This window comes from Sander vitreus, unplaced genomic scaffold (assembly GCF_031162955.1).
Source record: "Sander vitreus isolate 19-12246 unplaced genomic scaffold, sanVit1 ctg595_0, whole genome shotgun sequence".
NCBI classification, from domain to species: Eukaryota; Metazoa; Chordata; class Actinopteri; order Perciformes; family Percidae; genus Sander; species Sander vitreus.
Window position 1 is genome coordinate 1 of NW_027595687.1, and position 22,020 is coordinate 22,020.

At 40.0% G+C, this 22,020-nt stretch overlaps 13 non-coding genes and 1 pseudogene across 13 annotated transcripts; all 14 read right to left on the reverse strand.

Moving 5' to 3' along the window:
• Positions 1-693: 693 nt before the first annotated feature.
• Positions 694-812, reverse strand: LOC144514486 (5S ribosomal RNA; annotated as a pseudogene).
• Positions 813-9,587: 8,775 nt separating this feature from the next.
• On the reverse strand, positions 9,588-9,706 carry LOC144514483 (5S ribosomal RNA). The gene has a single exon (XR_013501420.1). It is a non-coding gene; the product is annotated as a 5S ribosomal RNA (ribosomal RNA).
• An 875-nt stretch (positions 9,707-10,581) lies between these two features.
• On the reverse strand, positions 10,582-10,699 carry LOC144514489 (5S ribosomal RNA). Its single transcript, XR_013501425.1, has one exon. It is a non-coding gene; the product is annotated as a 5S ribosomal RNA (ribosomal RNA).
• An 876-nt stretch (positions 10,700-11,575) lies between these two features.
• On the reverse strand, positions 11,576-11,693 carry LOC144514490 (5S ribosomal RNA). The gene has a single exon (XR_013501426.1). It is a non-coding gene; the product is annotated as a 5S ribosomal RNA (ribosomal RNA).
• An 875-nt stretch (positions 11,694-12,568) lies between these two features.
• Positions 12,569-12,686, reverse strand: LOC144514477 (5S ribosomal RNA). The gene has a single exon (XR_013501415.1). It is a non-coding gene; the product is annotated as a 5S ribosomal RNA (ribosomal RNA).
• Positions 12,687-13,561: 875 nt separating this feature from the next.
• LOC144514476 (5S ribosomal RNA) lies at positions 13,562-13,680 on the reverse strand. Its single transcript, XR_013501414.1, has one exon. It is a non-coding gene; the product is annotated as a 5S ribosomal RNA (ribosomal RNA).
• An 875-nt stretch (positions 13,681-14,555) lies between these two features.
• LOC144514487 (5S ribosomal RNA) lies at positions 14,556-14,674 on the reverse strand. Its single transcript, XR_013501423.1, has one exon. It is a non-coding gene; the product is annotated as a 5S ribosomal RNA (ribosomal RNA).
• Positions 14,675-15,548: 874 nt separating this feature from the next.
• Positions 15,549-15,668, reverse strand: LOC144514480 (5S ribosomal RNA). The gene has a single exon (XR_013501418.1). It is a non-coding gene; the product is annotated as a 5S ribosomal RNA (ribosomal RNA).
• An 877-nt stretch (positions 15,669-16,545) lies between these two features.
• Positions 16,546-16,664, reverse strand: LOC144514484 (5S ribosomal RNA). The gene has a single exon (XR_013501421.1). It is a non-coding gene; the product is annotated as a 5S ribosomal RNA (ribosomal RNA).
• An 872-nt stretch (positions 16,665-17,536) lies between these two features.
• On the reverse strand, positions 17,537-17,656 carry LOC144514485 (5S ribosomal RNA). The gene has a single exon (XR_013501422.1). It is a non-coding gene; the product is annotated as a 5S ribosomal RNA (ribosomal RNA).
• An 875-nt stretch (positions 17,657-18,531) lies between these two features.
• Positions 18,532-18,649, reverse strand: LOC144514478 (5S ribosomal RNA). Its single transcript, XR_013501416.1, has one exon. It is a non-coding gene; the product is annotated as a 5S ribosomal RNA (ribosomal RNA).
• An 875-nt stretch (positions 18,650-19,524) lies between these two features.
• LOC144514481 (5S ribosomal RNA) lies at positions 19,525-19,643 on the reverse strand. The gene has a single exon (XR_013501419.1). It is a non-coding gene; the product is annotated as a 5S ribosomal RNA (ribosomal RNA).
• Positions 19,644-20,516: 873 nt separating this feature from the next.
• Positions 20,517-20,636, reverse strand: LOC144514488 (5S ribosomal RNA). Its single transcript, XR_013501424.1, has one exon. It is a non-coding gene; the product is annotated as a 5S ribosomal RNA (ribosomal RNA).
• Positions 20,637-21,510: 874 nt separating this feature from the next.
• LOC144514479 (5S ribosomal RNA) lies at positions 21,511-21,631 on the reverse strand. Its single transcript, XR_013501417.1, has one exon. It is a non-coding gene; the product is annotated as a 5S ribosomal RNA (ribosomal RNA).
• Positions 21,632-22,020: the final 389 nt, after the last annotated feature.

Here is a 22,020-nt window from a genome sequence, read left to right on the forward strand (position 1 = left end):
CAAGTTGAATTGCTTTTTTGCTCTCTTTTTCAGGTGCTGTAATTAACACTGCTGTATTTTTAAGCATTCTTTCATTTGTTTTGTTCCATATTTATTCATTCATTTAGCCTGTTGCTATATGTATTCTTACATGTATGTATTTCCATGTTTATTTTTTCATTACTGTAATTATTTCTCAATTCTTTTGAACTTTACCTTTACTCAGACTTGAGTGACTTGTAGATCTTCCGTAAATTTGCATGATCCAAAATGTAGATATCTTTGATTTCAAAACTATCCAGATCGGCACAATCTTGAAGAACAAGAACAAAGAATTCATGGTCAAAGTGCATGAACTCCTACTTGAATTGTTGAACACTGTGAGGTTGTTTATTTTAGTTTTAATTAAAGATGTTGCTTCCAAAAAAAAGTTGCATCCTCCGTACAGTTTCCTTGTCAGCTCTGTCTCCAGCAAAGGAGGAGTAGCGCCCTCTGGCGATGGTGAAATGAAGCTTTGCAAACCACTGTCTTTATTTTCTAAGCTCACTAGATGGCAATCTCTGTTCAAAGAAAGGGTTAAAGGAATGGCAATTCAGTGTGTTTTCAACCCTTTGTTGAACAGAAAGTGGCATCTAGTGAGCTCAGAAAATGAAGACAGTGTTTTGCTTTGCTTCATTTGACCATTACTAGCGCCCTCTGCTGACGGAAAAGAAAAAGCTACAGCACCGGGTATTCCCAGGCGGTCTCCCATCAAGTACTGACCCGGCCCGACCCTGCTTAGCTTCCGAGATCGGACGAGATCGGGCGTGTTCAGAAGTGGTATGGCCGTAGCGAGTGTACCAAGTGAAAAACAAGCTATTTAAAGACGATGAACCCCAGAGGTTCTCAAAACTGTTGAAGACGCAGTTTGGGGTTGAGGAGTACTCAACTACATGTAATCACACTAGTAGTGCACCTATACATTTTGCAGTAGCTCTCTGGTAGTTCAACTACATTCATCTTCGAACCAACAAGTTGAATTGCTTTTTTTGCTCTTTTTTTCGGTACTGTAATTAACACTGCTGTATTTTTAAGCATTCTTTCATTTGTTTTGTTCCATATTTATTCATTCATTTAGCCTGTTGCTATATGTATTCTTACATGTATGTATTTCCATGTTTATTTTTTCATTACTGTAATTATTTCTCAATTCTTTTGAACTTTACCTTTACTCAGACTTGAGTGACTTGTAGTCTTCCGTAAATTTGCATGATCCAAAATGTAGATATCTTTGATTTCAAAACTATCAGATCGGCACAATCTTGAAGAACAAGAACAAAGAATTCATGGTCAAAGTGCATGAACTCCTACTTGAATTGTTGAACACTGTGAGGTTGTTTATTTTTAGTTTTAATTAAAGATGTTGCTTCAAAAAAAAAGTTGCATCCTCCGTACAGTTTCCTTGTCAGCTCTGTCTCCAGCAAAGGAGGAGTAGCGCCCTCTGGCGATGGTGAAATGAAGCTTTGCAAAGCCACTGTCTTTATTTTCTAAGCTCACTAGATGGCAATCTCTGTTCAAAGAAAAGGGTTAAAGGAATGGCAATTCAGTGTGTTTTCAACCCTTTGTTGAACAGAAAGTGGCATCTAGTGAGCTCAGAAAATGAAGACAGTGTTTTGCTAGCTTCATTTGACCATTACTAGCGCCCTCTGCTGACGGAAAGAAAAACACAGCACCGGGTATTCCCAGGCGGTCTCCCATCAAGTACTGACCCGACCCGACCCTGCTAGCTTCGAGATCGGACGAGGATCGGGCGTGTTCAGGGAGTGGTATGGCCGTAAGCGAGTGTACCAAGTGAAAACAAGCTGTTAAAGACGATGAACTCAGAGGTTCTCAAAACTGTTGAAGACGCAGTTTAGGGGTTGAGGAGTACTCAACTACATGTAATCACACTAGTAGTGCACCTATACATTTTGCAGTAGCTCTCTGGTAGTTCAACTACATTCATCTTGAACCAACAAGTTGAATTGCTTTTTTGCTCATCTTTTCGGTACTGTAATAGCACTGCTGTATTTTTCAAGCATTCTTTCATTTGTTTTGTTCCATATTTATTCATTCATTTAGCCTGTTGCTATATGTATTCTTACATGTATGTATTTCATGTTTTTATTTTTCATTACCTTAATTTATTTCTCAATTCTTTTGTTTGCCTTTGCTCCGGACTTGAGTGACATCGTCTCTTCCGTAAATGCATGATCCAAATGTAGATATCTTTGATTTCAAAACTATCAGATGGCATAATCTTGAAGAACAGAACAAAGAATTCATGGTCAAAGTGCATGAACTCTACTGAAATTGTTGAACACTGTGAGGTTGTTTATTTGAGTTTTCAATTAAGATATTTGCTTCAAAAAAGAGTTTGCATCCTCCCGTGCAGTTCCTTGTCAGCTCTGTGCTCCAGCAAAGGAGGAGTACGCCCTCTGGCGATGGTGAAATGAGCTTTGCAAACCACTGTCTTTATTTTCTGGCTCACTGCAATCTCTGTTCAGAAACAGGGTTAAAGGAATGGCAGTTCAGTGTGTTTCAACCCTTTGTTGAACAGAAAGTGGCATCTGGTGAGCTCAGAAAATGAAGACAGTGTTTTGCTTTGCTTATTCGACCCATTACTAGCGCCCTCTGCTGTGAGGGAAAAGCATACTGCCGGGTATTCAGGCGATCTCCCATCCAAGACTGCCAGTCGACCCTGCTTAGCTTCCGAATCGGACGAGATCGGGCGTGTTCAGGAGTGTGGTGCCGTAAGCGCAGTGTGCCAGGTAGAAAACAAGCTGTCTAAAGGCGAGTGAACCCAGAGTTCTCAAAACTGTTGAAGACTGCAGTTTGAGTTGAGAGTACTCAATCCATGTAATCACACTAGTAGTGCACCTACACATTTGCAGTAGCTCTCTGGTAGTTCAACTACATTCATCTTCGAACCAACAAGTTGAATTGCTTTTGCTCTCTTTTTTTCAGTACTGTAATTAACACTGCTGTATTTTTTTAAGCATTCTTTCATTGTTTTGTTCCATATTTATTCATTCATTTGCTTTAGTTTCTATATGTATTCTTACTATGTATGTATTTCCATGTTTGTATTTTTCATTACGTAATTATTTCTCAATTCTTTTGAGACTTTGCCTTTACTCAGACTTGAGTGACATGTCTTCTGCGTGAAATTTGCATGATCCGAGAAATGTGAATATCTTTGATTTCAAATTATCCAGATCGGCATAATCTTGAAGAACAGAACAAAGAATTCATGGTCAAAAAGTTCTCGAACTCCTGCTTAGATTGTTGTTTCACTAGTGAGGTTGTTTATTTTAGTTTTCAATTTGAAAGATATTTGCTTCCAAGATTCTGCATCCTCCGTACAGTTTCCTTGTCAGCTCTGTCTCCAGCAAAGGAGGATAGCGCCCTCTGCGATGATTAGAAATGAGCTTTGCAAACCACTGTCTTTATTTTCTAGCTCACTAGATGGCAATCTCTGTTCAGAAAAAGAGTTAAAGGAATGGCAGTTTCGGTGTGTTTCAGCACTTTGTTGAACAGAAAGTGGCATCTAGTGAGCTCAGAAAATGAAGACAGTGATTTTGCTTTGCTTCGTTTGACCATTACTAGCGCCCTACTGCTGACGGAAAAAGAAAAAGCTTACTCCGGGTATTCCCAGGCGGGTCTCCCCGTAAGTACTGACCGGCCCGACCCTGCTTAGCTTCCGAGATCGGATGAGATCGAGCGTATTCAGGGATTGGTATGATGCGTGTGAGTGATGCCGAGTGAAAACAAGCTGTTTTAAAGGCGATGAACCCCAGAGGTTCTCAAAAGCTGTTGAAGACGCAGTTTGGGGTTGAGAAATTACTCAACTTCATGTAATCACACTAGTAGTGCACCTATACATTTGCAGATGGCTCTCTCTGGTAGGTTCAGCTTCATTCATCTTCGAGACCAACAAGTTGAGATTGCACTTTTTGCTCTACTTTGGTACTGTAATCAGCACTGCTGTATTTTAAGCATTCTTTCTATTTGTTTTGTTCCATATTTATTCTATTCATTTAGCCTGTTGCTATATGTATTCTTACATGTATGTATTTCCATGTTTATTTTTCATTACTGTAATTATTTCTCAATTCTTTTGAACTTTACCTTTACTCAGACTTAGAGTGACTTGTCGATCTTCCGTAAATTTGCATGATCCAAAAATGTAGATATCTTTGATTTCAAAACTATCCAGATCGGCACAATCTTGAAGAACAAGAACAAAAGAATTCATGGTCAAAGTGCATGAACTCCTACTTGAATTGTTGAACACTGTGAGGTTGTTTATTTTAGTTTTAATTAAAGATGTTGCTTCCAAAAGAAAAAGTTGCATCCTCCGTACAGTTTCCTTGTCAGCTCTGTCTCCAGCAGAGGAGTAGCGTCCCTCTGGCGATGGTGAAATGAAGCTATTGCAAACCACTGTCTTTATTTTCTAAGCTCACTCAGATGGCAACTCTGTTCAAGAAAGGGTTAAAGGAATGGCAATTCAGTGTGTTTTCAACCCTTTGTTGAACGAAAGTGGCATCTAGTGAGCTCAGAAAAAATGAAGACAGTGTTTGCTTTGCTTCATTGACCATTACTAGCGCCCTCTGCTGACGGAAAGAAAACACAGCACCGGGTATTCCCAGGCGGTCTCCCATCCAGATGTACTGACCCAGCCCGACCCTGCCCTAGCTTCACGAGATCCGGGACGAGATCGGGCGTGTTCAGGAGTAGGTATGTGCCATAGCGTAAGTGTACCAAGTGAAAACAAGCTATTTAAAGACTGATGAACCCCAGGGTTCTCAAAACTATTGAAGACGCAGTTTGGGGTTTGAGGAGTACTCAACTACATGTAATCACACTAGTAGTGCACCTATACATTTTGCAGTAGCTCTCTGGTAGTTCAACTACATTCATCTTCGAACCAACAAGTTGAATTGCTTTTTTTGCTCTCTTTTTTAGTACTGTACTTACTGCTGTATGTTTTTAAGCATTCTTTCATTTGTTTTGTTCCATATTTATTCATTCATTTAGCCTGTTGCTATATGTATTCTTACATGTATGTATTTCCATGTTTATTTTTTCATTACTGCAATTATTTCTCAATTCTTTTGAACTTTACCTTTACTCAGACTTGAGTGACTTGTAGATCTTCCGTAAATTTTCATGATCCAAAATGTAGATATCTTTGATTTCAAAACTATCCAGATCGGCACAATCTTGAAGAACAGAACAAAGAATTCATGGTCAAGTGCATGAACTCCTGCTTGAGTTATTTGAACACTGTGAGGTTGTTTATTTTAGTTTTAATTAAAGATGTTGCTTCCAGTTGCATCTCTATGTACAGTTTCCTTGTCAGCTCTGTCTCCAACGAGGAGGAGTACGCACTCTGGCGATAGTGAAATGAAGCTTTGCAAACCACTGTCTTTATTTTCTAAGCTCACTGGATGTCAATCTCTGTTCAAAGAAAGGGTTAAAGGAATGGCAATTCAGTGTGTTTTCAGCCCTTTGTTGAACAGAAAGTGGCATCTGATGAGCTCGAAAAGCGAACAGTGTTCTTTAGCTTCATTTTTGACCAGTACTAACGCCCTCTGCTGACGGAAAGAAAAGCTTACAGCACCGGGTATTCGGCGGTCTCCCATCCAAGTACGACCGGCCGACCCTGCTAGCTTCGAGAGATCGCAGACGAGATCGGGCGTGTTCAGGGATGGTATGGCCCGTGAGCGAGTGTACGCAGAGTGAAAACAAGCTATTTAAGACGATGAACTCGAGGGTTCTCAAAACTGTTGAAGAGCTCAGTTTAGGGGTTGAGAGTACTCAACTACATATCATCATCTAGTAGTGCACCTATACATTTTGCAGTAGCTCTCTGGTAGTTCAACTACATTCATCTTGAGACCAACTAAGTTGAATTGCTTTTGCTCTCTTTTTCGGTACTGTAATTAACACTGCTGTATTTTTAAAGCATTCTTTCATTTGTTTTGTTTCATGTTTATTCATTCATTTAGCCTGTTGCTATAGCATTCTTACATCATCTATGTATTTCCATGTTTATTTTTTTCATTACTGTCAATTATTTCTCAATTCTTTGAACTTTACCTTTACTCAGACTTGAGTGACTTGTCAGTCTTCGTAAATTTACATGATCCCAAAATGTAGATATCTTTTGATTTCAAAACTATCAGATCAGCACAATCTTGAAGAACAAAACAAAAGAATTCATGGGTCAAAGTGCATGAACTCCTATGAATTGTTGAACACTGTGAAGTTGTTTATTTTAGTTTTAATTAAAGATGTTGCTTTCAGTTGCATCCTCAGTACAGTTTCCTTGTCAGCTCTGTCTCCAGCAAGGAGGAGTAGCGCCCTCTGGCGATGGTGAAATGAAGCTTTGCAAGCCACTGTCTTTATTTTTCTAAGCTCACTAGATGGCAATCTCTGTTCAAAAGAAAAGGGTTAAAGGAATGGCAATTCAGTGTGTTTTCAGCCGCTTTGTTGAACAGAAAGTGGCATCTAGTGAGCTCAGAAAGAAATGAAGACAGTGTTTGCTTTGCTTCATTTGACCACTACTAGCGCCCTCTGCTGACGGAAGAAAAAGCTTTGCACACGACTATTCCCAGGCAGTCTCCCATCCAAGTACTGACCGGCCCACTACCAGCAGCTTCGGATGCCCGGACGAGATCGGCGTGTTCAGTGTGTATGGCCGTAGCGGTCGTTTGCCAAAGTGAAAAACAAGCTATTTAAGGCGATGAACCCCAGAGGTTCTCAAAACTATTGAGAGCATGGTTTAGGGGTTGAGGTACTCAACTACATGTAATCCACTAGTAGTGCACCTATACATTTTTGCGTAGCTCTCTGGTAGTTCAGCTACACTTTCATCTTCGAACCAACCAGTTTATTCTTTTTTGCTCTCTTTTTTTCAAATGCTATAATTCACACTGATTTTTAAGCTCTTTCATTTGTTTGTTCCATATTTATTCATTCATTTAGCCTGTTGCTATATGTGATGCTTACATGTATGTATTTCCATGTATATCATTGCTGTAATTATTTCTCAGTTGCTGAACTTGCCTTTTACTCAGACTTGGTGACTTACGTCTATCCGCTATATTTGCATGATCCAAAATGTAGATATCTTTGATTTCCGAAACTATCCAGATCAGCACGATCTTGAAGAACAGAACAAAGAATTCATGGTCAAAAGTGCACCGAACTCTCATACTTGTTGTTGAACACTGTGAGGTTGTTATTTCAGTTTTAATTGGAGATGTTGCTGGCAGTTTGCGTCACTCCGTGCGGTTTTCAGCCTGTCTGCTACATGTACCGGCAAAGGAGGAGTAACGCCCTCTGGCGATGTGAAATGAAGCTTTGCTAGCTCACTGTCTTTGGCTCTAAGCTCACTAGATGGCAATCTCTGTTCAAAGAGGGTTGAAAGGGATAGCTGCAATTCCAGTGACGTCTCAACCCTTTGCTGAACTGAAAGTGGCGTCTAGTTGAGGCTCTGAGAAATGAAGACAGTGTTTGCGCGCTTTCGTGACCATTACTAACGCCTGCTGTGGAAAGAGAAAAGCTGCTGGCTTTCGGGTATTTCGCAGGCGGTCATACCCATCCAAAGTACTGACCGCCAGACCCTGCATCAGCTTCAGGGTCGGGCGAGATCCGCGTGTTCCAGGAGTGTAGTAATGGCCGTAAAGCGGTGTAACCAGTAGAAAGAAACAAGCTGTTGCCCAAAGGCAGATGAACCCCAGAAGGGTTCTCAAATACTGTTGAAAAAGACGCATGGTTTGGGGTTGAGAGTGCTCAACTGCGTAGCGATCACACTAGTGGTGCACCTACACGTTTTGCATGATAGCTCTCTGGTGGTTCAACTGCATTCATCTTGAACCAACTAGTTGAGATTGCCCTGCTCTCTCTCAGTACTGTAGTGACTGCTGCTGTAGTATTTTAAAGCATTCTTTCGTTGCTTGTTTTGTTCCTTATTTATTCATTCATTTAGCCTGTTGCTATATGTGTCTTACCGTGTATGTATTTCCCATGTTTATTTTTTCATTGCTGTAATTGTTTCTCAATTCTTTTGCAGACTTTGCCTGGCTGCTCAGACTTGAGTGACTTTGTCGATGCTTTCGCGTCAAACGCATGATCCAAAATGTAGATCTCTCTGGTTCAGAAACTATCCAGTATCGGCACGATCTTGAAGAACTAGAACTAAAGAATTTCAGTGGTCTGTGCGATGAACTCCTGCGAATTGTAGACTCACACTGTAGAGGTTGTTGTAGTTTTAATTAAAGATGTTGCTTCCAGTTCGCATCACTCTGTGCAGGTTTCCTTGTCGGCTCTTGTGTCCAGCAAGGAGGGAGTAGCGCACATCTGGCGATGGTGAAATGAAGCTTTTGCTGGCTCCACTGTCTTTATTTTCTAAGCTCACTAGATGGCAATCTCTGTTCAGAGAGAGGTTCAGAAAAGGATGGCAGTCCGTAGTGTTTTCAGCCTTTGTTGGGCGAGAGAGTGTCTGGTGAGCTCGAGAAATGAGGGCAGTGTTTCTTTAGCTTCATTTGACCGTACTAGCGCCACTCTGCTGACGAAAGAAGAAGCACTGGCGCCGGGTATTTCCCAGCGGTCTCCCATCCCGAGTACTCGACCCGGCCCGACGCTGCTTAGCTTCGAGATCGGACAGAGATCAGGCGTCGTTCAGGGTGCAGGTGTGGCCGTGGCGAGTGCTGCAAGTGAAAACAAGCTGTTCAGAGACGATGAACAGAGGTTCTCAGGAAACTGTTGAAGACGCGGTTTGGGGTTGAGGAGTACTCAGCTACATGTAATCACACTAGTAGTGCACCTATACATTTTGCAGTAGCTCTCTGGTAGTTCAACTACATTCATCTTCGAACCAACAAGTTGAATTGCTTTTTTGCTCTCTTTTTTTTCGGTACTGTAATTAACACTGCTGTATTTTTAAGCATTCTTTCATTTGTTTTGTTCCATATTTATTCATTCATTTAGCCTGTTGCTATATGTATTCTTACATGTATGTATTTCCATGTTTATTTTTTTCATTACTGTAATTATTTCTCAATTCTTTTGAACTTTACCTTTACTCAGACTTGAGTGACTTGTAGATCTTCCGTAAATTTGCATGATCCAAAATGTAGATATCTTTGATTTCAAAACTATCCAGATCGGCACAATCTTGAAGAACAAGAACAAAGAATTCATGGTCAAAGTGCATGAACTCCTACTTGAATTGTTGAACACTGTGAGGTTGTTTATTTTAGTTTTAATTAAAGATGTTGCTTCCAAAAAAAAAGTTGCATCCTCCGTACAGTTTCCTTGTCAGCTCTGTCTCCAGCAAGGAGGAGTAGCGCCCTCTGGCGATAGTGAAATGAAGCTTTGCAAACCACTGTCTTTATTTTCTAAGCTCACTAGATGGCAATCTCTGTTCAAAGAAAAGGGTTAAAGGAATGGCAATTCAGTGTGTTTTCAACCCTTTGTTGAACAGAAAGTGGCATCTAGTGAGCTCAGAAAAATGAAGACAGTGTTTTGCTTTGCTTCATTTGACCATTACTAGCGCCCTCTGCTGACGGAAAAGAAAAAGCTTACAGCACCGGGTATTCCCAGGCGGTCTCCCATCCAAGTACTGACCCGGCCCGACCCTGCTTAGCTTCCGAGATCGGACGAGATCGGGCGTGTTCAGGAGTGGTATGGCCGTAGCGAGTGTACCAAGTGAAAACAAGCTATTTAAAGACGATGAACCCCAGAGGTTCTCAAAACTGTTGAAGACGCAGTTTGGGGTTGAGGAGTACTCAACTACATGTAATCACACTAGTAGTGCACCTATACATTTTGCAGTAGCTCTCTGGTAGTTCAACTACATTCATCTTCGAACCAACAAGTTGAATTGCTTTTTTGCTCTCTTTTTTTCGGTACTGTAATTAACACTGCTGTATTTTTTAAGCATTCTTTCATTTGTTTTGTTCCATATTTATTCATTCATTTAGCCTGTTGCTATATGTATTCTTACATGTATGTATTTCCATGTTTATTTTTTCATTACTGTAATTATTTCTCAATTCTTTTGAACTTTACCTTTACTCAGACTTGAGTGACTTGTCGTCTTCCGTAAATTTGCATGATCCAAAATGTAGATATCTTTGATTTCAAAACTATCCAGATCGGCACAATCTTGAAGAACAAGAACAAAGAATTCATGGTCAAAGTGCATGAACTCCTACTTGAATTGTTGAACACTGTGAGGTTGTTTATTTTAGTTTTAATTAAAGATGTTGCTTCCAAAAAAAAAGTTGCATCCTCCGTACAGTTTCCTTGTCAGCTCTGTCTCCAGCAAAGGAGGAGTAGCGCCCTCTGGCGATAGTGAAATGAAGCTTTGCAAACCACTGTCTTTATTTTCTAAGCTCACTAGATGGCAATCTCTGTTCAAAGAAAAGGGTTAAAGGAATGGCAATTCAGTGTGTTTTCAACCCTTTGTTGAACAGAAAGTGGCATCTAGTGAGCTCAGAAAAATGAAGACAGTGTTTTGCTTTGCTTCATTTGACCATTACTAGCGCCCTCTGCTGACGGAAAAGAAAAAGCTTACAGCACCGGGTATTCCCAGGCGGTCTCCCATCCAAGTACTGACCCGGCCCGACCCTGCTTAGCTTCCGAGATCGGACGAGATCGGGCGTGTTCAGGGTGGTATGGCCGTAGCGAGTGTACCAAGTGAAAACAAGCTATTTAAAGACGATGAACCCCAGAGGTTCTCAAAACTGTTGAAGACGCAGTTTGGGGTTGAGGAGTACTCAACTACATGTAATCACACTAGTAGTGCACCTATACATTTTGCAGTAGCTCTCTGGTAGTTCAACTACATTCATCTTCGAACCAACAAGTTGAATTGCTTTTTTTGCTCTTTTTTTTCGGTACTGTAATTAACACTGCTGTATTTTTAAGCATTCTTTCATTTGTTTTGTTCCATATTTATTCATTCATTTAGCCTGTTGCTATATGTATTCTTACATGTATGTATTTCCATGTTTATTTTTTTCATTACTGTAATTATTTCTCAATTCTTTTGAACTTTACCTTTACTCAGACTTGAGTGACTTGTCGATCTTCCGTAAATTTGCATGATCCAAAATGTAGATATCTTTGATTTCAAAACTATCCAGATCGGCACAATCTTGAAGAACAAGAACAAAGAATTCATGGTCAAAGTGCATGAACTCCTACTTGAATTGTTGAACACTGTGAGGTTGTTTATTTTAGTTTTAATTAAAGATGTTGCTTCCAAAAAAAAAGTTGCATCCTCCGTACAGTTTCCTTGTCAGCTCTGTCTCCAGCAAAGGAGGAGTAGCGCCCTCTGGCGATGGTGAAATGAAGCTTTGCAAACCACTGTCTTTATTTTCTAAGCTCACTAGATGGCAATCTCTGTTCAAAGAAAAGGGTTAAAGGAATGGCAATTCAGTGTGTTTTCAACCCTTTGTTGAACAGAAAGTGGCATCTAGTGAGCTCAGAAAAATGAAGACAGTGTTTTGCTTTGCTTCATTTGACCATTACTAGCGCCCTCTGCTGACGGAAAAGAAAAAGCTTACAGCACCGGGTATTCCCAGGCGGTCTCCCATCCAAGTACTGACCCGGCCCGACCCTGCTTAGCTTCCGAGATCGGACGAGATCGGGCGTGTTCAGGGTGGTATGGCCGTAGCGAGTGTACCAAGTGAAAACAAGCTATTTAAAGGCGATGAACCCCAGAGGTTCTCAAAACTGTTGAAGACGCAGTTTGGGGTTGAGGAGTACTCAACTACATGTAATCACACTAGTAGTGCACCTATACATTTTGCAGTAGCTCTCTGGTAGTTCAACTACATTCATCTTCGAACCAACAAGTTGAATTGCTTTTTTGCTCTTTTTTTTCGGTACTGTAATTAACACTGCTGTATTTTTAAGCATTCTTTCATTTGTTTTGTTCCATATTTATTCATTCATTTAGCCTGTTGCTATATGTATTCTTACATGTATGTATTTCCATGTTTATTTTTTTCATTACTGTAATTATTTCTCAATTCTTTTGAACTTTACCTTTACTCAGACTTGAGTGACTTGTCGATCTTCCGTAAATTTGCATGATCCAAAATGTAGATATCTTTGATTTCAAAACTATCCAGATCGGCACAATCTTGAAGAACAAGAACAAAGAATTCATGGTCAAAGTGCATGAACTCCTACTTGAATTGTTGAACACTGTGAGGTTGTTTATTTTAGTTTTAATTAAAGATGTTGCTTCCAAAAAAAAAGTTGCATCCTCCGTACAGTTTCCTTGTCAGCTCTGTCTCCAGCAAAGGAGGAGTAGCGCCCTCTGGCGATAGTGAAATGAAGCTTTGCAAACCACTGTCTTTATTTTCTAAGCTCACTAGATGGCAATCTCTGTTCAAAGAAAAGGGTTAAAGGAATGGCAATTCAGTGTGTTTTCAACCCTTTGTTGAACAGAAAGTGGCATCTAGTGAGCTCAGAAAAATGAAGACAGTGTTTTGCTTTGCTTCATTTGACCATTACTAGCGCCCTCTGCTGACGGAAAAGAAAAAGCTTACAGCACCGGGTATTCCCAGGCGGTCTCCCATCCAAGTACTGACCCGGCCCGACCCTGCTTAGCTTCCGAGATCGGACGAGATCGGGCGTGTTCAGGGTGGTATGGCCGTAGCGAGTGTACCAAGTGAAAACAAGCTATTTAAAGGCGATGAACCCCAGAGGTTCTCAAAACTGTTGAAGACGCAGTTTGGGGTTGAGGAGTACTCAACTACATGTAATCACACTAGTAGTGCACCTATACATTTTGCAGTAGCTCTCTGGTAGTTCAACTACATTCATCTTCGAACCAACAAGTTGAATTGCTTTTTTTGCTCTTTTTTTTTCGGTACTGTAATTAACACTGCTGTATTTTTTAAGCATTCTTTCATTTGTTTTGTTCCATATTTATTCATTCATTTAGCCTGTTGCTATATGTATTCTTACATGTATGTATTTCCATGTTTATTTTTTTCATTACTGTAATTATTTCTCAATTCTTTTGAACTTTACCTTTACTCAGACTTGAGTGACTTGTAGTCTTCCGTAAATTTGCATGATCCAAAATGTAGATATCTTTGATTTCAAAACTATCCAGATCGGCACAATCTTGAAGAACAAGAACAAAGAATTCATGGTCAAAGTGCATGAACTCCTACTTGAATTGTTGAACACTGTGAGGTTGTTTATTTTAGTTTTAATTAAAGATGTTGCTTCCAAAAAAAAAGTTGCATCCTCCGTACAGTTTCCTTGTCAGCTCTGTCTCCAGCAAAGGAGGAGTAGCGCCCTCTGGCGATGGTGAAATGAAGCTTTGCAAACCACTGTCTTTATTTTCTAAGCTCACTAGATGGCAATCTCTGTTCAAAGAAAAGGGTTAAAGGAATGGCAATTCAGTGTGTTTTCAACCCTTTGTTGAACAGAAAGTGGCATCTAGTGAGCTCAGAAAATGAAGACAGTGTTTTGCTTTGCTTCATTTGACCATTACTAGCGCCCTCTGCTGACGGAAAGAAAAAGCTTACAGCACCGGGTATTCCCAGGCGGTCTCCCATCCAAGTACTGACCCGGCCCGACCCTGCTTAGCTTCCGAGATCGGACGAGATCGGGCGTGTTCAGGGTGGTATGGCCGTAAGCGAGTGTACCAAGTGAAAACAAGCTATTTAAAGACGATGAACCCCAGAGGTTCTCAAAACTGTTGAAGACGCAGTTTGGGGTTGAGGAGTACTCAACTACATGTAATCACACTAGTAGTGCACCTATACATTTTGCAGTAGCTCTCTGGTAGTTCAACTACATTCATCTTCGAACCAACAAGTTGAATTGCTTTTTTTGCTCGCTTTTTTTCGGTACTGTAATTAACACTGCTGTATTTTTAAGCATTCTTTCATTTGTTTTGTTCCATATTTATTCATTCATTTAGCCTGTTGCTATATGTATTCTTACATGTATGTATTTCCATGTTTATTTTTTTCATTACTGTAATTATTTCTCAATTCTTTTGAACTTTACCTTTACTCAGACTTGAGTGACTTGTCGATCTTCCGTAAATTTGCATGATCCAAAATGTAGATATCTTTGATTTCAAAACTATCCAGATCGGCACAATCTTGAAGAACAAGAACAAAGAATTCATGGTCAAAGTGCATGAACTCCTACTTGAATTGTTGAACACTGTGAGGTTGTTTATTTTAGTTTTAATTAAAGATGTTGCTTCCAAAAAAAAAGTTGCATCCTCCGTACAGTTTCCTTGTCAGCTCTGTCTCCAGCAAAGGAGGAGTAGCGCCCTCTGGCGATGGTGAAATGAAGCTTTGCAAACCACTGTCTTTATTTTCTAAGCTCACTAGATGGCAATCTCTGTTCAAAGAAAAGGGTTAAAGGAATGGCAATTCAGTGTGTTTTCAACCCTTTGTTGAACAGAAAGTGGCATCTAGTGAGCTCAGAAAATGAAGACAGTGTTTTGCTTTGCTTCATTTGACCATTACTAGCGCCCTCTGCTGACGGAAAGAAAAAGCTTACAGCACCGGGTATTCCCAGGCGGTCTCCCATCCAAGTACTGACCCGGCCCGACCCTGCTTAGCTTCCGAGATCGGACGAGATCGGGCGTGTTCAGGGTGGTATGGCCGTAAGCGAGTGTACCAAGTGAAAACAAGCTATTTAAAGGCGATGAACCCCAGAGGTTCTCAAAACTGTTGAAGACGCAGTTTGGGGTTGAGGAGTACTCAACTACATGTAATCACACTAGTAGTGCACCTATACATTTTGCAGTAGCTCTCTGGTAGTTCAACTACATTCATCTTCGAACCAACAAGTTGAATTGCTTTTTTTGCTCTTTTTTTTCGGTACTGTAATTAACACTGCTGTATTTTTAAGCATTCTTTCATTTGTTTTGTTCCATATTTATTCATTCATTTAGCCTGTTGCTATATGTATTCTTACATGTATGTATTTCCATGTTTATTTTTTTCATTACTGTAATTATTTCTCAATTCTTTTGAACTTTACCTTTACTCAGACTTGAGTGACTTGTAGATCTTCCGTAAATTTGCATGATCCAAAATGTAGATATCTTTGATTTCAAAACTATCCAGATCGGCACAATCTTGAAGAACAAGAACAAAGAATTCATGGTCAAAGTGCATGAACTCCTACTTGAATTGTTGAACACTGTGAGGTTGTTTATTTTAGTTTTAATTAAAGATGTTGCTTCCAAAAAAAAAGTTGCATCCTCCGTACAGTTTCCTTGTCAGCTCTGTCTCCAGCAAAGGAGGAGTAGCGCCCTCTGGCGATGGTGAAATGAAGCTTTGCAAACCACTGTCTTTATTTTCTAAGCTCACTAGATGGCAATCTCTGTTCAAAGAAAAGGGTTAAAGGAATGGCAATTCAGTGTGTTTTCAACCCTTTGTTGAACAGAAAGTGGCATCTAGTGAGCTCAGAAAATGAAGACAGTGTTTTGCTTTGCTTCATTTGACCATTACTAGCGCCCTCTGCTGACGGAAAAGAAAAAGCTACAGCACCGGGTATTCCCAGGCGGTCTCCCATCCAAGTACTGACCCGGCCCGACCCTGCTTAGCTTCCGAGATCGGACGAGATCGGGCGTGTTCAGGAGTGGTATGGCCGTAAGCGAGTGTACCAAGTGAAAACAAGCTATTTAAAGACGATGAACCCCAGAGGTTCTCAAAACTGTTGAAGACGCAGTTTGGGGTTGAGGAGTACTCAACTACATGTAATCACACTAGTAGTGCACCTATACATTTTGCAGTAGCTCTCTGGTAGTTCAACTACATTCATCTTCGAACCAACAAGTTGAATTGCTTTTTTTGCTCTCTTTTTTTCGGTACTGTAATTAACACTGCTGTATTTTTAAGCATTCTTTCATTTGTTTTGTTCCATATTTATTCATTCATTTAGCCTGTTGCTATATGTATTCTTACATGTATGTATTTCCATGTTTATTTTTTTCATTACTGTAATTATTTCTCAATTCTTTTGAACTTTACCTTTACTCAGACTTGAGTGACTTGTAGATCTTCCGTAAATTTGCATGATCCAAAATGTAGATATCTTTGATTTCAAAACTATCCAGATCGGCACAATCTTGAAGAACAAGAACAAAGAATTCATGGTCAAAGTGCATGAACTCCTACTTGAATTGTTGAACACTGTGAGGTTGTTTATTTTAGTTTTAATTAAAGATGTTGCTTCCAAAAAAAAAGTTGCATCCTCCGTACAGTTTCCTTGTCAGCTCTGTCTCCAGCAAAGGAGGAGTAGCGCCCTCTGGCGATAGTGAAATGAAGCTTTGCAAACCACTGTCTTTATTTTCTAAGCTCACTAGATGGCAATCTCTGTTCAAAGAAAAGGGTTAAAGGAATGGCAATTCAGTGTGTTTTCAACCCTTTGTTGAACAGAAAGTGGCATCTAGTGAGCTCAGAAAAATGAAGACAGTGTTTTGCTTTGCTTCATTTGACCATTACTAGCGCCCTCTGCTGACGGAAAAGAAAAAGCTTACAGCACCGGGTATTCCCAGGCGGTCTCCCATCCAAGTACTGACCCGGCCCGACCCTGCTTAGCTTCCGAGATCGGACGAGATCGGGCGTGTTCAGGAGTGGTATGGCCGTAGCGAGTGTACCAAGTGAAAACAAGCTATTTAAAGACGATGAACCCCAGAGGTTCTCAAAACTGTTGAAGACGCAGTTTGGGGTTGAGGAGTACTCAACTACATGTAATCACACTAGTAGTGCACCTATACATTTTGCAGTAGCTCTCTGGTAGTTCAACTACATTCATCTTCGAACCAACAAGTTGAATTGCTTTTTTGCTCTCTTTTTTTTCGGTACTGTAATTAACACTGCTGTATTTTTAAGCATTCTTTCATTTGTTTTGTTCCATATTTATTCATTCATTTAGCCTGTTGCTATATGTATTCTTACATGTATGTATTTCCATGTTTATTTTTTCATTACTGTAATTATTTCTCAATTCTTTTGAACTTTACCTTTACTCAGACTTGAGTGACTTGTCGTCTTCCGTAAATTTGCATGATCCAAAATGTAGATATCTTTGATTTCAAAACTATCCAGATCGGCACAATCTTGAAGAACAAGAACAAAGAATTCATGGTCAAAGTGCATGAACTCCTACTTGAATTGTTGAACACTGTGAGGTTGTTTATTTTAGTTTTAATTAAAGATGTTGCTTCCAAAAAAAAAGTTGCATCCTCCGTACAGTTTCCTTGTCAGCTCTGTCTCCAGCAAAGGAGGAGTAGCGCCCTCTGGCGATAGTGAAATGAAGCTTTGCAAACCACTGTCTTTATTTTCTAAGCTCACTAGATGGCAATCTCTGTTCAAAGAAAAGGGTTAAAGGAATGGCAATTCAGTGTGTTTTCAACCCTTTGTTGAACAGAAAGTGGCATCTAGTGAGCTCAGAAAAATGAAGACAGTGTTTTGCTTTGCTTCATTTGACCATTACTAGCGCCCTCTGCTGACGGAAAAGAAAAACACAGCACCGGGTATTCCCAGGCGGTCTCCCATCCAAGTACTGACCCGGCCCGACCCTGCTTAGCTTCCGAGATCGGACGAGATCGGGCGTGTTCAGGAGTGGTATGGCCGTAGCGAGTGTACCAAGTGAAAACAAGCTATTTAAAGACGATGAACCCCAGAGGTTCTCAAAACTGTTGAAGACGCAGTTTGGGGTTGAGGAGTACTCAACTACATGTAATCACACTAGTAGTGCACCTATACATTTTGCAGTAGCTCTCTGGTAGTTCAACTACATTCATCTTCGAACCAACAAGTTGAATTGCTTTTTTTGCTCTCTTTTTTTCGGTACTGTAATTAACACTGCTGTATTTTTAAGCATTCTTTCATTTGTTTTGTTCCATATTTATTCATTCATTTAGCCTGTTGCTATATGTATTCTTACATGTATGTATTTCCATGTTTATTTTTTTCATTACTGTAATTATTTCTCAATTCTTTTGAACTTTACCTTTACTCAGACTTGAGTGACTTGTCGATCTTCCGTAAATTTGCATGATCCAAAATGTAGATATCTTTGATTTCAAAACTATCAGATCGGCACAATCTTGAAGAACAAGAACAAAGAATTCATGGTCAAAGTGCATGAACTCCTACTTGAATTGTTGAACACTGTGAGGTTGTTTATTTTAGTTTTAATTAAAGATGTTGCTTCCAAAAAAAAAGTTGCATCCTCCGTACAGTTTCCTTGTCAGCTCTGTCTCCAGCAAAGGAGGAGTAGCGCCCTCTGGCGATGGTGAAATGAAGCTTTGCAAACCACTGTCTTTATTTTCTAAGCTCACTAGATGGCAATCTCTGTTCAAAGAAAAGGGTTAAAGGAATGGCAATTCAGTGTGTTTTCAACCCTTTGTTGAACAGAAAGTGGCATCTAGTGAGCTCAGAAAAATGAAGACAGTGTTTTGCTTTGCTTCATTTGACCATTACTAGCGCCCTCTGCTGACGGAAAAGAAAAAGCTTACAGCACCGGGTATTCCCAGGCGGTCTCCCATCCAAGTACTGACCCGGCCCGACCCTGCTTAGCTTCCGAGATCGGACGAGATCGGGCGTGTTCAGGGTGGTATGGCCGTAGCGAGTGTACCAAGTGAAAACAAGCTATTTAAAGGCGATGAACCCCAGAGGTTCTCAAAACTGTTGAAGACGCAGTTTGGGGTTGAGAGTACTCAACTACATGTAATCACACTAGTAGTGCACCTATACATTTTGCAGTAGCTCTCTGGTAGTTCAACTACATTCATCTTCGAACCAACAAGTTGAATTGCTTTTTTTGCTCTTTTTTTTTCGGTACTGTAATTAACACTGCTGTATTTTTTAAGCATTCTTTCATTTGTTTTGTTCCATATTTATTCATTCATTTAGCCTGTTGCTATATGTATTCTTACATGTATGTATTTCCATGTTTATTTTTTTCATTACTGTAATTATTTCTCAATTCTTTTGAACTTTACCTTTACTCAGACTTGAGTGACTTGTCGATCTTCCGTAAATTTGCATGATCCAAAATGTAGATATCTTTGATTTCAAAACTATCCAGATCGGCACAATCTTGAAGAACAAGAACAAAGAATTCATGGTCAAAGTGCATGAACTCCTACTTGAATTGTTGAACACTGTGAGGTTGTTTATTTTAGTTTTAATTAAAGATGTTGCTTCCAAAAAAAAAGTTGCATCCTCCGTACAGTTTCCTTGTCAGCTCTGTCTCCAGCAAAGGAGGAGTAGCGCCCTCTGGCGATGGTGAAATGAAGCTTTGCAAACCACTGTCTTTATTTTCTAAGCTCACTAGATGGCAATCTCTGTTCAAAGAAAAGGGTTAAAGGAATGGCAATTCAGTGTGTTTTCAACCCTTTGTTGAACAGAAAGTGGCATCTAGTGAGCTCAGAAAATGAAGACAGTGTTTTGCTTTGCTTCATTTGACCATTACTAGCGCCCTCTGCTGACGGAAAGAAAAAGCTTACAGCACCGGGTATTCCCAGGCGGTCTCCCATCCAAGTACTGACCCGGCCCGACCCTGCTTAGCTTCCGAGATCGGACGAGATCGGGCGTGTTCAGGGGTGGTATGGCCGTAGCGAGTGTACCAAGTGAAAACAAGCTATTTAAAGGCGATGAACCCCAGAGGTTCTCAAAACTGTTGAAGACGCAGTTTGGGGTTGAGGAGTACTCAACTACATGTAATCACACTAGTAGTGCACCTATACATTTTGCAGTAGCTCTCTGGTAGTTCAACTACATTCATCTTCGAACCAACAAGTTGAATTGCTTTTTTTGCTCTTTTTTTTCGGTACTGTAATTAACACTGCTGTATTTTTAAGCATTCTTTCATTTGTTTTGTTCCATATTTATTCATTCATTTAGCCTGTTGCTATATGTATTCTTACATGTATGTATTTCCATGTTTATTTTTTCATTACTGTAATTATTTCTCAATTCTTTTGAACTTTACCTTTACTCAGACTTGAGTGACTTGTAGTCTTCCGTAAATTTGCATGATCCAAAATGTAGATATCTTTGATTTCAAAACTATCCAGATCGGCACAATCTTGAAGAACAAGAACAAAGAATTCATGGTCAAAGTGCATGAACTCCTACTTGAATTGTTGAACACTGTGAGGTTGTTTATTTTAGTTTTAATTAAAGATGTTGCTTCCAAAAAAAAAGTTGCATCCTCCGTACAGTTTCCTTGTCAGCTCTGTCTCCAGCAAAGGAGGAGTAGCGCCCTCTGGCGATGGTGAAATGAAGCTTTGCAAACCACTGTCTTTATTTTCTAAGCTCACTAGATGGCAATCTCTGTTCAAAGAAAAGGGTTAAAGGAATGGCAATTCAGTGTGTTTTCAACCCTTTGTTGAACAGAAAGTGGCATCTAGTGAGCTCAGAAAAATGAAGACAGTGTTTTGCTTTGCTTCATTTGACCATTACTAGCGCCCTCTGCTGACGGAAAGAAAAAGCTTACAGCACCGGGTATTCCCAGGCGGTCTCCCATCCAAGTACTGACCCGGCCCGACCCTGCTTAGCTTCCGAGATCGGACGAGATCGGGCGTGTTCAGGAGTGGTATGGCCGTAAGCGAGTGTACCAAGTGAAAACAAGCTATTTAAAGACGATGAACCCCAGAGGTTCTCAAAACTGTTGAAGACGCAGTTTGGGGTTGAGAGTACTCAACTACATGTAATCACACTAGTAGTGCACCTATACATTTTGCAGTAGCTCTCTGGTAGTTCAACTACATTCATCTTCGAACCAACAAGTTGAATTGCTTTTTTGCTCTCTTTTTTTTCGGTACTGTAATTAACACTGCTGTATTTTTAAGCATTCTTTCATTTGTTTTGTTCCATATTTATTCATTCATTTAGCCTGTTGCTATATGTATTCTTACATGTATGTATTTCCATGTTTATTTTTTTCATTACTGTAATTATTTCTCAATTCTTTTGAACTTTACCTTTACTCAGACTTGAGTGACTTGTAGATCTTCCGTAAATTTGCATGATCCAAAATGTAGATATCTTTGATTTCAAAACTATCCAGATCGGCACAATCTTGAAGAACAAGAACAAAGAATTCATGGTCAAAGTGCATGAACTCCTACTTGAATTGTTGAACACTGTGAGGTTGTTTATTTTAGTTTTAATTAAAGATGTTGCTTCCAAAAAAAAAGTTGCATCCTCCGTACAGTTTCCTTGTCAGCTCTGTCTCCAGCAAAGGAGGAGTAGCGCCCTCTGGCGATGGTGAAATGAAGCTTTGCAAACCACTGTCTTTATTTTCTAAGCTCACTAGATGGCAATCTCTGTTCAAAGAAAGGGTTAAAGGAATGGCAATTCAGTGTGTTTTCAACCCTTTGTTGAACAGAAAGTGGCATCTAGTGAGCTCAGAAAAATGAAGACAGTGTTTTGCTTTGCTTCATTGACCATTACTAGCGCCCTCTGCTGACGGAAAAGAAAAAGCTTACAGCACCGGGTATTCCCAGGCGGTCTCCCATCCAAGTACTGACCCGGCCCGACCCTGCTTAGCTTCCGAGATCGGACGAGATCGGGGCGTGTTCAGGAGTGGTATGGCCGTAAGCGAGTGTACCAAGTGAAAACAAGCTATTTAAAGACGATGAACCCCAGAGGTTCTCAAAACTGTTGAAGACGCAGTTTGGGGTTGAGGAGTACTCAACTACATGTAATCACACTAGTAGTGCACCTATACATTTTGCAGTAGCTCTCTGGTAGTTCAACTACATTCATCTTCGAACCAACAAGTTGAATTGCTTTTTTTGCTCTCTTTTTTTCGGTACTGTAATTAACACTGCTGTATTTTTAAGCATTCTTTCATTTGTTTTGTTCCATATTTATTCATTCATTTAGCCTGTTGCTATATGTATTCTTACATGTATGTATTTCCATGTTTATTTTTTCATTACTGTAATTATTTCTCAATTCTTTTGAACTTTACCTTTACTCAGACTTG